Raw genomic sequence first — 18088 nt, 5'->3', positions numbered from 1 at the left:
AACTTCAGGAGAAGTACGAGTGACTGAGAGTTTGACTCGAGACTGAAAGGGAGAAGGGGCTGGCTTACAGTCTTCCATGTGAAAATGATGTAGAATATCACAAGCATACTTGGATTGGGAAAGGAAAATACCCTCCTTGGATTGCAAGACTTGAAGACCGAGAAAATAGTGTAAGTGTCCTAAGTCTGTCATTTCAAATTTCCTTTTGAGGCAAGACTTCACATGGTTTATAAGGTTGGGATCACTACCAGTAAGGATAAGATCATCAACATAAAGAACAAGGATGATAAGAGAGTTGCCCACTTTCTTGGTGTAGACAGTATTGTCAGAATGACACCTAGAAAAGCCAAATTCTAAAAGAAAGCTATCCATTTTGGCATACCAAGCCCGAGGAGCTTGCTTGAGACCATAAAGGGATTTCTTAAGTCGACAAACAAGGCTGGAGTCTGTTTGTATGAAGCCAATGGGTTGTTCCATATAGATTTCTTCATGCAAGTCCCCATGCAAGAAGGCAGATTTAACATCCATCTGATGGACTTCCCATTTGAAAGAGGCAGCAAGGGAAAGAACAAGGCAGATAGAGTTCATTTTGGCAACAGGGGAGAAGGTTTCAGTATAGTCAATGCCTTCAACCTGTGAAAAGCCCTTAGCAACAAGACGAGCTTTATGTTTATCAACTTTCCCATCTGGTCCATACTTGGTTCTGTAAACCCATTTGCATCTAACAAGTTTTCGTCCCTTTGGTAAAGGAACAAGATCCCATGTATCATTTGCCAATAATGAATGATATTCTTCATTCATAGCTGCTTCCCAATCTGGATGGCCTGAAGCTTCAGCAAAGGTGTCAGGATCATAATTTACTGGAGCTTGAGCCAGTAAAGAAGAGGCTCTCTTGAACTGAGAACGTGTGCGTCGCTGATCTGTAGGATCACCGACAAGATCACCTGCTGCATCTCGAGTAGCACGAACCCATTTTGGAAGCTCAGGAGCTGAAGGAGGATCCTGAGATGGTGGGGGAGGATTGTCATCCTCACTTTCATCATCTGAAGAAGAAATGTTTTCAAAGGTAGAAGAGATAGGGAGAGGTGGCACATTCGCCGGACTAGGCTCGCAGGCCTATATATTTTCATCAAATTTTACATATCTTCTAATGATAACATTTTTGGACTTAAATGGAATAAGTCTATAGCCTTTGACATCTTCAGAATATCCAACAAAAGTACATTTTTCACTCTTAGGTTCTAAAGCTTTATGCTTTTCATCTGGAATATGGGCCCACACTTCACTTCCAAAAACACGAAAGTGACTTACATCTGGTTTGATTGAGCTCCATGCTTCTTCTGGAGTGATATTCTTTAAAGCCTTAGTAGGAGTGCGATTTATTATGTAATTTGCACAGTTAATTGCTTCTGCCCAAAAACTAAGACCCAGTCCTTTAGATTGTAGCATACAATTAGCCATTTCCTTTAAGGTGCGATTCTTCCTTTCAGCTACACCATTTTGTTGTGGAGTATATGGAACAGTATGTTGCATTTGAATTCCATTCTCAGTGCAATAGTTGATGAATGTGTTTTTAACATATTCTCCGCCATTATCAGATCTTAACTTAAGAATTTGATGTCCAGATTGTTTTTCAACAAAGGCCTTGAAGGCCAAAAAGGTGTTAAATACTTCACTCTTGAGTTTTAAGAAGTATACCCAAGTGCGTCTGGAGAAATCATCAATGAAAGTTAAGAAATACTTGCAACCAGAGAATGACACAATTGGAAGTGGACCACATAAATCACTATGCACAAGCTGTAAAGGGGCTGAGGCATGCCAAGAGGCTCGTTTTTCAAAACTGTCCCGATGATGTTTTCCGAGTACACATCCGGAACAAACACCATCTCTGCAAGATACCATAGGAAGACCTGTCACCATATTTTCTTTACATAGATGCTGAAGGGAGCGATGGTTTAAGTGACCAAATCGCTCATGCCAAAGTTTGCTCACTTCATCGTTATGAGCAACAAATACTGAGGGAAGATTTGATGACCCAAAGTTGTGAAACTTATACAACCTTGTAGAATCATCAGCAATGCCAGTAGCCAAAATCTGTTTAGGATCTTTTAAGTCCTTGATTACAACATCATGAGGTGAAAATTCAACGATTTTACCTTCACCTGAATGAGTTATCTGATATACAGATAGAAGGTTGCAGGATAAGGTTGGAACACATAATACATCATTAAACTGACCATTGTCTAGATGAACAGTTCCAGTCCCTACAACATTAAGAGATCTATCATCACCAACATATATATTTTTGGTGTTACAATCATTTAAAGAAGAAAACATGGCTTTGTTTTTGGCCATGTGATAAGAAGCTCCAGAATCAATGAGCCACTCATGAGAATGAGAAGAAGAAGATACATTTAATGCATAGCCAGACCGAGATGCTTGACAACCACATGCAGAAAGTGCCATTCCTGAAGATGAAGTTGAAGTTGAAGATTGCCCCAAATGGATGTTATGCTTCTTCATTGCTGCTTCCAAGGCTTCCATCTTCTTAAAGCATTTTGATTCTAAGTGCCCATCTCGATTACAAAAATTGCAATGTCTATCAGTCTTCTTCCCTTTGTTTTTATTTGTCTTATCATTTTGTTGAAATGATTTTTCATTTTGGGGCTGAAATTGGTTAGGACCCTTGTTTGGTTTAGGACCATTCTTTTTAGGATATGACTTTTTAGGATTCTTTGAATTTGGTTGCTGCTGGGCGGCTAACGCTTTCTTGGAAGAGTTTCCAAGATTAAGAAGACCAAGGTGTAAGAGTTTTTCTTGTTCTCTTATTAAAGAATCACAAAAAGAGTCAAAGGAAGGGGGCTTGTAGTCTTTTCCTTGAGAAATGAAGGCTTCTCTTGTAGAATGGAAGGTGGAAACAAATACAGAGTAGGCTGGTCCCAACTTAGTAAGGATGGAATAAATAAGGTTACTATCTTCTTTCTTAACCTTAACACCTTCCAAAAGATATCTAAGGGTCTTGAACTTAGACAAGAAATCTTCAATGCAAGAAAAATTATATTTTGAGGGTTTTAACCACGTCAAAAATACTGGTGTATTGATCTGTGATCTGGTTTTGAGCGGTGTCCTTTTGGTGTTCTTTCTGAGGAACTTACCCTGTAAATTCCTACATGGTATCAGAGCCAAGTTGAACTTAACTATATCCTATGTGTCGGAATATCCTAACAGTTATTTACCATGTAAATACTGAAAATAAATACAAGTACATTCTCAACACATTACAGATCATCAACTGAAGGAAAAACAAGCACACAAGTGACACCATTATTTTTGGACTAATGTCCCCTGAAAGACCCAATGCGGGAAAACTGGTGCAGCTATCTGAGGGTTTTATTATTAGGCAGTTTCATAATACAATCTGGGTGCTAGAAATGGCTCACCCAACAGAGAATGCTCTCGGTAGTAGTACCTCTCAGGCGGAGACAGTTATTCTGGCTAAAACCCCCAGATGTACAATCCCACAACTCTCAGCTCCAATCTGTTCCATGAAATCTCCTAGCGTCAGCCTCTAGGGTCTGCTTCAGCCTCTCTGGCCTAGCGTCACCCCAACTAGCCCTGCATCAACCTCTTGAGCCCTTGGGTCACCCATGCTGGTTCTCTCTGGCACTGCGCAGCTCCTGGTTGCCTCTACGTGGCCTCTAGCTAGTTCTGCATCAACCCTCTCCCGCCTTCTGCGTTGATGCTCCCGGTACCCTCTCTGCCTCTCTGCTTTTGTATTCACTGCCCCTCAGCTGCAACTTTGATCACTCCTTCGATTTCCTTAGCAAGCTCTGCCCCAGAAAATCGAATTCTTGATCAACTCGGCGTGTTCTCCAAGTGACCCTCAAGCCTCCTCTTATATTTTTCTCGTTGACAATTCAACCATTGAGATTAAGTCCCTAATCAACGGTTAAGATTAGATCTGGCTTGGTCCATGACTTTTGGACCATTCTAACTCAGTTTTATATTAATTCACATTAATATTTTATTTTCCCTAAGTTTAGACTTAGGGACTCCATTAAAAATATTAATTATTTTAATATCTCCCAAACTGGTTAGATTTTGTCCAAACCGTTTTTGAATATGGGAGATCTCATGTGCTTTAGCCTCTCCACCAATTTTCGTGGCTAGAGCACATCTGATGCTACCCCAAATCAACAATAAGATGATGGAAGGAAAGTTGGCAACCAACAAGCCCGAGAGACACAGATGAGTGGCCTAGCTACTTGGTATAATTTAGCAAGACTTAAAGATTTGATTAGATGAGATTGGTGCCTAATGGAGTCACAATTCTTGCTTATTACAAATCAAGACCAAATAACCGGATGGACAACCACTGCTTAAATGATAGACTAACCTAAATGAAATGCAAGAGCTAAGATTTAGGTGTAATGGAAGGATCTTGGTTAATTTTAGATTATATGCCTAGTCTAAATGGAACTATCTCTTAACAGTTTTGAGACCAGTCTTTGGAGTAGGTTGTGGGATGGAAGCCATCAGGAAGCAAATAGAGGCTTGATTAACGATACCTCACCCTGTGTTCCAACCACCCAGTGCCTCCGGTGTTGCAGAGACTGTGGCTCTGACAACTGCAATGTGACTGTGTTAACCACTAAAAATGGTTGAATCCCTCAAGCTGAATGAGAAAGGGTTGTCCTAAGAGTATATCAACCAAGCTTATGCTTGGAGGTAAGTTATTAGGTGCAAAACTAAGACTAGGATGCTTTATGCAATGATGATGAGTGAAATTCTTAGTTTGAGATTAGCTTAATGTTCAAGTACTTTAAGTTATGATGAATCCTTAACAACAAGAGTATTTATCAATGAGCTATATGCAATCTCACAACTAAGGAAGTGCCAATTAACTTAGTGCCAACAATAAATCAATCCACAAGATACTTAATCAATGATAACAATTGAAGGAACTTAGGGCAATCATCCACTTATTAATTAATCAATGATTATAAACACAATATGCCAATCACAATTACTCAAGATATTCCAATAATGATCTTATGCTAATGCCACAATGTCAATTAGATTTCAAGTGCCCAAAATAATTTAAAATCATCAACAAGATTAGAAGATTAGAAATTAGATGTGTGAGTGTCTTAACAGTTCTTATAGCTAACACAAGATAAGTAAACGTTAGATTCCAATGTTTAAGCAACAAATGTTCGCCAAAATGAATTACTTAGAGCTTGAAACAATAAAAATCACTTGTGAGGAATTATTTGATGTTATATCATATTTAAAATGATTTGTTACAGTAGTAAGAAAAATGGAGACTTAGTGAGCTATTGATGCTACAACAAGTGCCAAATTATGCCCAAAACTTAAAGTAAGCTTGCTAAATTGAAAAAGTTGATTTTTTTAACCCTTCAAGATGCGATATTCAAAAAATATCAGATCTGATTTCACAGTTATGCAGAGATATTCCAGCAAGCTAAAATCTAGATCTAGGCTAGATACTCAATGCCTAAGTTGCCAAAAAGTTAGGAAAAATTTATTATGAAATTTTTAGAGTCTTTAGATCACTTAGTTGTGATTTTAGGGCACTTATATCACTGTTACGAAGAATATATTGTAGTTGTACCAAAATAGAGATAAACTGAGGGTTTAGAGAGCAAACCCTAGGCCCAATGCCTTGTAGATCACTTGCCCAAAAATTGTCAAAATTTCTTCAATGATTTTGCCACCTGAAAACACTAACTTAGGGCCAAATTTTCTGTAAAACACATCAAGCTTCAGTCTCAAAAAATTTCAGAAATAGGAAAGGGTCAAATTAGGGCTAAATAGGGCAACGCTAGGCCCATTAGGGCTAGTGTTGAGCAAGAGAAGGCTGAGAAGGCCAAGGAAGAGGCAAAGGAGGTGGGAAAAGAAGCTGCAAAGGGAGAGTGAAGGGCAAGGGAGGGAGAGAAAGCCCTAAAAGGGTTGCGGCTAGGCGCTAAGGGCCTTAGGAACCCACAACAAGCCCTCTAGGGTTGTCGTCTAGGGCTTATGATGGGTACCGAGGCCTCCTAAGCCCACAACCAGGCCTGAAAAGACCTTTAAGGCTTGACACTAGGCCAAATAGGGAAGGTCGAGTCCCCTAGAGGCTACGACTTGTTAGTTTGTGTAATATCGGATGTGTTCTAGCCTTGAAATTTTGTGGAGAGGCTAGAATACATGAGATCTCCAAAACCCAGAAATCGTTTCTGGAAATTCCGCCTAAAAGTGACTTAATTAGATTATTAGTCAGTTTTTAAATATTTACTAAGTTTAAACTTAGGGATATGACTAATTAATTAAAATTAATTAAGTCAGGGTGTAAATGTTCTAGAAACTCACATAGATTGACTTCAAGTTAATCCTAGCCATCGATTAAGATTTAATCTTGGCCGTTGGAGTCCCAACAGAGGATTATAAGAAGAAGTCATGGGCACTTGGAGAGAACACTTAGCAGTTTTCATGAGCAGATCGATTTCCTGAGTAACAAAAGTCAGTTGTCAGAGAGAGAGCCAGTGAAATCGACGCAGTGAGTGAGGGGTAGGGATAGTGAGCCGGAGGAAGGATTTTTCCAAATCTAGAGAGGCAGCAACAATCGAATCGAATTATCCCAGACAGGCTGCGCTGAGGGACTACGTAGTGCTTCAGTCAGGCAGATCGTTTTGGAGAGGAGGAAATTCATTTTTACTTCCAGAGGACGGGAAGGAGTCCCAGAGGGCTGGAGAGACGATTTCTCAACATCCAGAGGCAGAGCGACTTCATTTGATCCCAGTCCGAAGCAAGCCGTCTAGCCAACTACGTAGAGGCTGACGCAGTGCTTTATGAGGCTGAGTTTTTGATAGGGAAAGTCCACCAGAGATTGCATATGGGAGAAGGGTAATTCCCTTCATTATTTTACTCATATTTTCTTGTTGTTTGGATTGCCAGTTGGGCATCCATGGATGTACTTAGATTTCATTGCTGCATAATAAAATAAACCCTCACTGCTGCACCGGTTTTCCCAAGTTGGGTTTTTCTAGGGACATTGGTAAAAAAATAACTGTGTAAATTTATGTTTGTGTGCTAACATTTCTTCCAGCGTTTATTCGTCCGCAATTTTATTGTGTAGACTACAGTGTGAGTTATTCAGTGTTTGCTGTAGGAAACAGTAAATAAATTGTTAAATTAAAATAACAATTAGAAGAATAATTTCAAGTTGTTGCAATACGATTCGGGTTTTCGAATTTTCACATGGTATCAGAGTGCATATGATTAGTTGGAGAGCGTAGTAGTAAAGACAAAAGGAGTTTCATTGTTCAGTGTGGGCAGCAAATTGAAACCCCAGAGGGCAGCGCAGTCACTTTGCCAAGAGGTCGAAATTCTTGAGGAGATTCGATTTTTCTTAGTGAGGGACAGAAAAATTCGATCTCTCCAGATCGAGGGATTCTAGAGGTAGAGGGAGCAACCTAGTATTTTCACAGAGCAGATCTCTAGCTGGACGTAGTAGTTTTGCAGTAGTTTGCTAGAGCAGAGCTAGCGTCAGGTGGAAGAAGAGCACACATAGAGGGAAAATTTCTCTCAAGGGCTCTTAAGCTTTAGAGATTTGATTTTTCTAAGCAGATTGGCGGTTGTTGTGAACGGATCTTCTCACTCTAGAAGGGAGTGTGAATAACAGAAGCAACAACCAAGCAGAGGAAAAGGGAGATTTTTGAGTTTATTTTTTCTAGTTTTGAGTTTCACAGATTTTGCAGCTTTGTAGGAATGACCATACGAGATTGCCAGAGGAGGTAGAACGAGTTAGCGAGAATGCAGATCTGGGCAGCAGATCAACTTCCAATTGCTGGAGACAGGCACCAGAGGAAGTGTGAGTTGTCTACTGTGAATTACAAAGAAAGGAAGGGTCCCAGCCAGGGACTAGGCTCGAAAGGAGATAATGGGGCACCGGATCCAGGTGGAGGAGGAGTATGAGACTCCGGTGTGCCAGATGGGGAGGGTCTAACACCGTTGCAACAAGGAGATCAGCTAGATCAGTTCTAGATTGTTGTAGTGGGACCATCACCTTTGCTAAAGGAGCCCACAGTATCATAGTAGCAGGTTCAGTGTCAACCGACGCAATTTGTCATTAGAAAGTTGCAAATCTAGTTGCAGTTAGTACCCGGGAGATAGTTGCAGAGCTAGAATGAATTTATCTCCATCTAATGAAAAACAAATCTTACTATTTATCAACACAACATAGGAAAGCTTGTAGTCAGTACATAGCACAAATCAATGAACATGGACACCTCGAGTTGCACCTCAAAGTCTTTATTATGATAGAAAAAATGGTTCCTAGTGGGACAATAGTTTAGATGAATGCTTCAACAACAATTTCTTAGCCATAAATTAGATGATTAGAGACTCAAATGACTCTCTAATTTATAGATAAATCCTCCAAGTGCAAAATAATGACTATTTTCCTTGATCCTTGTCAAAATAATCTTGGCTGTCGAAAAATACTTGATCATCTTTTAATCTTAGCCGTTGAATTTTTTGAGGAATTTTCGAATTTATCATTTAATTCCATTTTAATTAGATCAATTAATTATTTTGAGCTAATTTCCTCAAAAAATTGACTTTGACTTAACTACTAAGGCCCAAGGGTCCAATTTTTCTTGAAATATTCAATATTCTCTTGGTGGAGGACCTCCAAAAATTAATTCTTTTAAAACCCACGAATTTTGCACTTGGATAATTTAATTTTCCTAAGACATTTTAATTTGACTCCAATCAATTAAATCACTGACTTAGGATTTTAATTTATTTTTTTAGAAAATTTGATTAATTGACACATGAGGGTATTAATTATTTTTTCCACCCTCCAATATTTTAACCATGGTTTCTAAGTATGAGGGACCGTGCATTAAAATAAATCAGAAATTCCTGGTTTCGAAAGAGGTTTGGTTAAGTCTAAAGGAAAAAAATAAAGGAGGTAGAGCATGATCCCATTAAGGAGTTAACGCAATTGATTAAGGAAATGAGAGTTGAACATGCTCGAGAAATAAGTGCCATGTAGTCTAAGCTATTTCAGATGGAAAGAAATCAAACTCAGAATGTGCAACCTAGGAATAACAATAATAACAGAGGCAATAACAATCCATGGCCAAGAAGGAGCCCTCCTAATGATCAGAGACCTCCTACTCCACTAGAGTCTGCCAATGTTGTTGACTAGACTATCCCATTTTGCAGACCATATGAAGGTTTCCATGAAGAAATTGAATGTGCTATTGCTATGAAAATCTTGGATGAAGCAAAAAATGAAGAGATAAATAACGTAAGTCAGAATTCTTCCAAGAAAGGTCATTGCATAGATATGATTTCCTCACCCTTCATCGTAAATACTTCTACTGACGAGAAAGATCCCATGACTCAAATCTATGGTGAAATTCCATCTCAAGAGCCAATTCTAGAAATTGATAGAAGTAAGGGTTATACTTATCAAAGGAAAAGTAAAGACCATAATTAGAATAAGCATGTTGCATCTGGAAAATATAAATTAGGATTAAAAGTTGATTGGGCTGCATAGATAAATAGTATTAAAATGTCTATTTAAGCACTATCCCAATGCTTGAAATCTTAAAGATTCCTTCTCAAAAGGCAACATTCTTCAAGGCTTTAGGCATGGCTCAACAAGATAAGGTTGATAGTAGATACACATCCAAAAGATGAAAAAATTAAGTTAAAGGATCTCAATTGTTATATGACTAATGAAGACAATCAACCCTTCTTCCTTACATTAGATATCAATGATCGCCTTCTTCATAAATGTATGCTGGATTCTGGTGCATCAACCAATGTCATGACCAAGAAAGTTATGGATCAGCTGAATTTGAGGATTTCTAGGCCTTATCATAACATTTTCTCTATGTACTTGAAGAAAATTAAAGTTCTTGGTGTGATTAAAGACATACAAGTTGCCTTGGTTAATTATCTGTACAAGATCATCACCATGGACATAGCAATCATTGACGTGCCACATGTATGGGGCATGCTTCTATCAAGAAAGTTTGCCGCTGATTTGGGTGGATGTATTCAAATGGACTTATCATATGCTACTATTCATGCAGTAGCAGGTAGTATGGTCAGGTTATACAGGGAAGTTGAAAGAAGATATCATGTTGAAAATCTAAAGAGGCCAGATGATGATCAGGAAATTGAACCATAGGGTCATCCTTCAAAGAATAGTGCAGTGGTCACCAAGTTTCTTCAACCTATATATCACTTTTCTTCGTCTCATCTTCCATCCCATCTTCTAAGCAGAAAAAGAAGAAGGTTTGATTTTGGCAAAGGTGTGCAACATAGTGATGAAATTCTTCACCAACAAAAAATGGTCAAGTTTCAACAAGGGACATCTAACGAACAACCGATTGACTTACCTATATGCAAGCAAATGTTCCAGATTGTGCCATAGGGATGACATCTGATGCCATGGGGCATTTTTGTATAGTATCTCTAACCCTACTCCCTTTCATTTTTGTCATTAATAAGTTTTCTTTTTATGCACTTATGTTTTAGTTTGTTAGAGTAGATTTTTCTATTCCAGCAGATATTCTATATATGCATGATGATTTTGATTATGAGCGGATATCTATTTGATGGACTTTTGTTTTCTTGGATATAGTATTCTAGATTCTCACGTCACTTTGATGAAGCAACCTGCCCCATATGGAGCTAGATGTTGCACTCATTTTGTCACAAGTTCAAGGAAGCAATTGTACAAAATTTTTCAAAGTTCAGAATCATCGGTCAACAAATTGTTGTATCATCGTAAACCCAAATTCTGCAAATTTTGATGTAAATGATGCTAGTACGATCATTTAATTATGTAACAACCTAGGTAAGCCTATGATTATGGTGACAAATTTCATCGTAGGAGGTTTTTTAACCTCACCGCATTATGTATGTTTCTAAACACGGATAATTGACAGAGTTTTTCTTTGGCTTAAACCCCAAAGCTAGGGTGGAATTTATTGACAAAATCTTAGGTGAGCCCTAGTATTATATCGAGTTTTTGTAAAAGTGGTTTGAGAATAATTTAAGCTATTTGGCTAAATTATTTTATTACAGATCACTTGGTCTACTAGATCATATTGTGTCGCAGAATTGGGTAATTATTTTGAAGGTCTATAACGAAAGGGTATTTCCCCTTTGAAAGTTGAATTTGTAATATCTAATGTAAAAAATATTTTAGTGCATGGTCCCTCACAATCAGATACCATGGCTAAAGTATTTGAGGGTGAAAAAAATAATTAATCCCCTCGTGTCAATTAATTAATTTTTCTGGCAAAAATAAAATAAAATCTTAAGGCAAAAAATTAATTAATTTCTCCAAGTGGAAAATGACCAAAAAATTCATTGGTCAAAAAGAAGTCAATTTTTGAATGTTCTCCACCAAGGCAAAAATGGATTTTTAAGAAAAATTAAGCCCTTGGACCTTGGTGGTTAAGTCAAAGTCAAAATTTTGAGGAAATTAATCCAAAAGTTAATTTTTGGATTAACAAAAAATGGGTTTTATGAAAAATCCAAAATTTCCTCAAAAATAAATATTTTCGACGACTGAGATTAAAAGATGATCAAATATTTATCAACGATTGAGATTATTTTGACAGGGATCAAGTCAACTAGCTGTTATTTTCCACTTGGAAGATTTATCTATAAATTACAAGCCATTTTGCTTCTCAAGACACAATGATGGTGACTTTGGTTTTAAACTGATGTAATTTTGTAACGTTGGTGTTAAGTCACTGTTTTGCTGGGAACATTTGAATATCATAATAAAAGACTTTGGGGTTTAGTTCATGGTGTCTTTCTCTCATTAACCTGTGGTACGCGCTGGCTATGTGCTTTCCTATATTGTGCTAAATTTTTATATAAGCTTGTTATTTCATTTGTCGGTGATAAGAGCATTCTATTGGTAGATTTTGGGTTTATCTTAGGTGCTCTGATTCACCATATGTCTAACAAGTTTGTTTGAAGAAATATATAGAGATTTGCAGGTACACTAGCTCTTGGGCTCCAACTTCACATATTGTGGTCATAGGTTGACCCTGTTTGGGCTTTGGGAAATTTATGTGATTTTCTTATTTCTCTAAGGTTGTGGTTAATACTCTATCTTTCGAAATACATTGAGCCATTGTCATTATTTAAAAAATATTTCCTCAAACATTTTTATTTTACAAGCCTTGTATATTCGTAAATTTTGTACATAATTTTGTAAAATATTTTTTTAACCTTTGTTTTGTAGCAATTGGGGTTTGGGGTTTTGTGAAATTTTATTTATCATCTGTGCAGGTGAGATTCAAGCTATTCAAGAAGAGTTGCTGGGGTTTTGAGCTAGATCTAGGCCCTTGAGGGCAAGATCTAGTCTCCATTGAATTTGCAAGGCCAACATTCAGCGAATTTGCAGCGATTTGAGTGATTCTTGGAGATCTGAAGTAAAATTCGATTTTTGCTGGGGTTTGAAGAAATTTTAGGGCCTTCTAGGCCCAATGTTTTCCTCCTAACCCTAGCCGCTGCCCTTGTTTCTTTTTCCTTGGCTGGCCGAAGGCCTGAATAGGCCTCGAAAGCCTTGCTATTATCCTTCTAGGGCTGCTTCCCTTTGCCGCAAGCCTCTAAGGGCCTCAACCTGCCTCTTTCACCCCTGCCGTGGGATTTGGAGCCCTCCTAACCCGCTCAGCCTCCCTCCTTTCCTCCTTCGCTGCCTTCCTTCCCCTCCGTCAGACCCTCCCTCCTTGGCCAACCCTCTTCCTCCTCCTTTCCCTTCGCTGGCCCTCCTCCTCTTCTCGACCCCCTCTTTCTCTAAACCGCAGCCCTTTAGGGCTTGTGGCAGGCCTTTAAGATCTCCCTATCCTTGGCCGCGGGGCCTCATTAGGTCTCTACTGCCGTAGCCGCAGGCCTATCTAGGCCTTAAGCCCTAGCCACAGCCCTAATAGGCCTTGCTGCCTTTTTTCCAGCCCTCTCCTAGCCCCCATTTGCCTCTTTCAATCATTTTGTGGGTTATCTCTGATTTTTTGGATCTAATACTTGGTGTTTTGCAGAGAGATTGGGTGAAATTTTGTGTTTGCAGGTAGCCATTCCACTGGAAAAATTCTGGGTAAGAAAGGAAGTTATCTTCTAGGCCAAAAGGCCTATAGGTTTGGTTTTTCTAACCCTCATTCTCCTCACTGTTTTATCACAGCCATCTAATCAATTGCATAACAGTGGTAATATATTTATGCAAGTGGCCTAAAATCACCTATGTAGTCATCTAAGCAATTTAAAATCTTTGCATCAATAAGGTACTCACTGTTATGAAAATTTAATGACTGTCATACTGTTTCTGAAGGCATATTGAGGTCTGATCTTACTTAACAGTGACATCACAAAAGGCATTTTGCATATGGTTTACATTTTGTTGGCAAAGGGATTGGTTTTGGGCTGCCTTGTAGTTTCTTATTTTCCGCGTCATTCATTTACGTTCTTACCCTTAGGCATTTCATCTGTTATATTCCATAGTGCTCAAAACAAGTGAATTACAAGTAATTTGACAATCTGGTTTACTGCTGATATAAACATTGGGCATAAGTTAATTAAGGCATTCTGAATATTGTTTAATGCTCTAATGATAAGCCTAGTATATTGTGAAAATAATTGATAAATTGGATTGAATGAGAAATTTGAAATTGGTCAAGTTGCTTTGTTGTTTCATGAGGAAATACTAACACTTGTTTTCTTGTGAGTTTCACAATCCCAAAATTACAATTTTGCACTTAATAAACTCACTCTCTAAAGCACATAAGCTTAAGATCCAATATCTTGTTGATTGGTTAATATTGTTCAAATTGATTAGATATTGGCATCTCTTGTTGGCATTGAGCATCTAATTACAATTTTGGCATTATCTAAAGCTCCTAATTGTCTAAGAACATTAATCCTCTTGAGAAATTGTCATTGATATTTTTCATACAAGTGTTGATTGTTCTGAGTAACATTTTTTGGATAAGCGCTCTAGTTCTCTTTTACTTGTCATCATTGTCATTATTGTTTCATGGTTAATATCTTTTATGGATGATAACTTTATCCTGGGCATATTGGCTATATATTCTTAAGAGCATCTATCTTGTTGTTAAATACTTGAGTAATTATATCTTGGTTATCTCTTGTATGCTGTGAGCACTATCGTAATTGAACACTTATCTTGTGTTTAAGATTGTTGCTTATTCATTGTTTAAGTACTCTTGTCATAATATAATCATAACTAAGTACTTAAAGTCATAAACAATCTTAACTCAAGAACACTCAATCATCTTGCATTGCATGATAGGCTTAGATTTGCACTAATTAATTTACCTCTAAGACTAAGCTTGGTTGATAGAAAGATAGGGCCACTCTTCATCTTATAGCTTGATAAAGATAGACCCTCTCTAGTGGTTAAAACGATGACCTTGCAGTCGTCAGAGCCATAGTCTCTGCAGCGTTGGAGACATCAGGTATGTTAGATTTCAAGGACAAGTATCATTAACCAAACCTTTGCTTGCTTCACCTTGACTTCTCTCTACCACCTACTCTTGAGACTAGCCTCAAAACAGCTAGGAATTAAGGGATTTACTTAGCTAGGCATTTAATTAAAATAATCCATGATCTTGCATTTCACCTAGGTCATAGGATTTGCATAGTGTATAATATAGTTAAGCATTTAAGCAACAATTGTTCATCCGGTCACCTGGTTCATAATTGATCTAAAGCAAGTAGTTGACTCCATGAGGCACTGGTCTCATAAATAATTCAATCTAAGTTGCAGGAAACGCAGGTACAGGGTCCGTTTCCGTACGGAAACGAAACGGAAACGCGTTTCCGCGTACCGTACGGCCTGGAAACGCGTTTCCGGCCGTACGGCCATGTTTCCCGAAACGGAAACTTGGCCGTACGGCCGGAAACGTGTTTCCAGGCCGTACGTGCCACGTTTCCCCAAAAAAAACACTTGTTTTTAATTTTTTTTTTTTTAAATTTGTTTTTAATTTTTTTTAGGGTTTCCAGGTAGTAAATGTGATGTAAATTTAATTTTAATGTTTAAATGTTTATGTAAGTAAATGTATCATTTATGCTTTATGATTGCACATATATATAATAATAATTTTTAAATATTTTTAATATATATATATATATATATTATTATATATATTCGCGTTTCCCCGTTTCCAAAATTTGGGGAGGTTGCGTTTCGTTTCGCTTCCCCGTTTCGTTTCGCTTCCGCGTTTCCCCGTTTCGTGCAACTTAGAATTCAATCTAATCTCCTAACTTGCTATATTCAACCAAGTGGCTAGGCCATTCAATCGTATCTTCCAAACTTATTGGTTGCCAATAGGTCTTGCATTTCTATTTTCCATAGGGACTACCCCCTATAGCTTGCTGTTGGGAGACAACTAGAACAGAGAGGTCGGGGATCAGAGTGACAACCCCTGACCTGAGTCGTTGGCGCACTGTGCCTGTATAAATTGAGTGACAATAGGTCTCTCTCCTTTGTATTTGCGCAATTCCCATTTAGAGAAACAAAGAATAGAGTAACCTCATTCTCTAGTTGGGTTTTTTCTCGAAAGGGTTTCCAAGGTCATATCTTGTGTTATTGTGGTTTTGTGAGTCAATGTTCTATTTGTTCTCTAGTTTCCACATTGTTATATCTTGCTTGCATACACAATGTACAATAATCTGATAAATCCAAGAATCTAAGGCAAATTAATCCTCATGGCATAGATTTTAGATTTTGAATATATTTTATCAGATTTGTTGTGACGAAATTTTTAGTGGAATATCCAATAATGATTGTGTTGTCGCACAGATCGTCACGACAACGCTCAGATCGGGGGCTGTCACCCTGATCCCCGATCTCTCCGTTTAAGCCTGTCTCCCGCGGCTAAGGGGGGTAGACCCTGTAGGAAAATGGATGACCAACTGTGAACCAGTTGGGTTGGGAGACACGAAAGGAAACCAACACTAAATAGATTTTATTAATTTAATGGACCAGTGCCTTATGGGTTCGATGTTTAAATGATTACTTACTAGATGTTGCAGAAATATAAACCATGTACAACAATCATTTATCATCAAATAACTTGAACGATGCAAGATATCCAGTAAATTCACAATGTTTTAACGATGATCTAGCAATTTTAAAACTTCGAAAGATAAAGCTCGATACACAACCACGTAATTTTGAACATTAACCAGATATCATATTCATGTAGCTAATCTTCAAAATGATCATTCATGCATGCCAACTCACATAAAATGATAAACATTCATTCCACATCAAAAAATTTAGCCTTAGCAAAGATAATAAAGCGTGATAAACCCCTGAGCCAAGACCGAAAAATATTTCCAAAATATTTTTATGTTTTTCAAATAAAACAAAATTTAAAATAAAAAAAAATCTAAACTAAATAAAAGAAACCCTTTTTGCCTTTTCTAAAGTTTATAATTTTTTTTTTTAATGAATTTTTAATAAAATAACATTTAACTAAACAAAAAAAACTGAATTTAAGCCCTAAAAAAAAAACTCAATTCACATAATAAAAAATGAAACTATTTTTTATTTATTTATTTATTTATTTTTTCTATATTATTAAAATCTAAAAATTAAACAGAACTAAAATGCTAACTAAAGTCTAAAAAAAATAAAATAAAATTTTATGAATTTTTTATTTATAAATAAAACAAAACTTAAAATCTAATCTAAATTTAAACTAAAATAAAAAAGGAACTTTTTATGAACTTTATATATATATATATATATATTTTTTTTTTTTCTTTTTTAATTTTAATTTTATAAAGCTCAAAATGAAACTAAACAAAAATAATATCTAATTTTAAAACTATCCTAAGATCTAAACAAAAAACTAACATCTAACAACGTATTTTATAATTACAACACATACAAAGCTTCGAAATCGAAATCTGAAGCTATACGGCAAAAGAATTAAAACCTGATAATAAAATTAAAAGAAGCGATAATCGTATCAAGCTTGAGATCAAACGAAAACCTGAAAAAAAATACGTAACCTTGGCAGCTTACCCACGCACTTCGTTCATTGCTTACCCCACGTATTTGGTCCGCCGCTTTTGTATGCGCAGATGAGAACCCAGCTAACCGAGCATCAAATCAATGCATGGACAACAGCGTGAAGAGCTTACGCTGGAGGCGGAGAGGTTTATTGCAGTGAGGAACGTAGACCCACACATAAATCAGAATCGACTTTGTTTCATTGGCTTTTCTCTGCAGGCTAACGGCAAGAGGATGCAGCACGCAGGCTCTGAAGGAGTTAGCCAGCGCCAACGAAAACTTTAAATCTTTACCTGGCTCTTATATGCGGACAGAATGAATGTAGCAGCAGCGTGGAAGGAAAAGGGGCTCACGCAGGTGGCTCAGAGTGAAAACGCAGAAGTCTGTTGTTTGCAGGTATGGTTTGGTAGCTGCAGATGAGCGTGAGAGAGTTTTGATGGATAGGAGGAGCAGGTTTTCAGCGTGGAGGCAATAAAATCGTGGAGCAGAGGTGTAAGATGGCAGCACACAGGAGTCTGGATGGGCGTTTTTAGGAAAAACACGCTTGTTCTCAATGCTGTCTGCAGGCGTTGAGGGTGAAGACAGCTCCGCAGAAGGAGAAATCACGCAGAGCAATAACAGTGGCAACGTAGAGGTGAGAGAAAGCATAGAACGCAGGCCCGATAGTTGTGCAGCGTTGATAAACCCTCGGTGGCTTCAGAAACCCTGCAAACCTGAAATGAAAAATCGCCAAAAATAATATTTGCATAAAACAAAATTAAAACCCTAGATGATCTAAACAATATTCACAACTTTTGACTCTTAAACAGCCAGGTTTATCAATAATCCACAGTAATATTTTTAGAACTTCAAATTTATTATGAAATACTTCGGAAATATCTCATGCAAATTAGAAAAACAAACTTAAATGATAAACCCAGGATCGAAACTAGCTGGGCTCTGCAAGAAAATGCTTGTGGGAGTTGGCTGGTTCAGCCGAGAACTTCCCCAAACGCCCACTGAAAAGGGTTT

The 18088-nt window shown here is 37.6% G+C and overlaps 1 protein-coding gene across 2 annotated transcripts in view; it reads left to right on the top strand.

Moving 5' to 3' along the window:
* The window catches only part of HCF136 (photosystem II stability/assembly factor, chloroplast (HCF136)), a 354415-nt gene that overhangs the window by 242242 nt on the left and 94085 nt on the right, over positions 1–18088 (top strand). The window lies entirely within an intron of this gene.

The sequence above is a fragment of the Pinus tabuliformis genome, chromosome J (genome assembly GCF_031772625.1).
Source record: "Pinus tabuliformis cultivar Carrire ecotype Pingquan chromosome J, CPIR1, whole genome shotgun sequence".
In the NCBI taxonomy this organism is placed as follows: Eukaryota; Viridiplantae; Streptophyta; class Pinopsida; order Pinales; family Pinaceae; genus Pinus; species Pinus tabuliformis.
The sequence above is the reverse complement of the archived record's forward strand: the minus strand, read 5'-3'. Positions and strand labels throughout refer to the sequence as shown.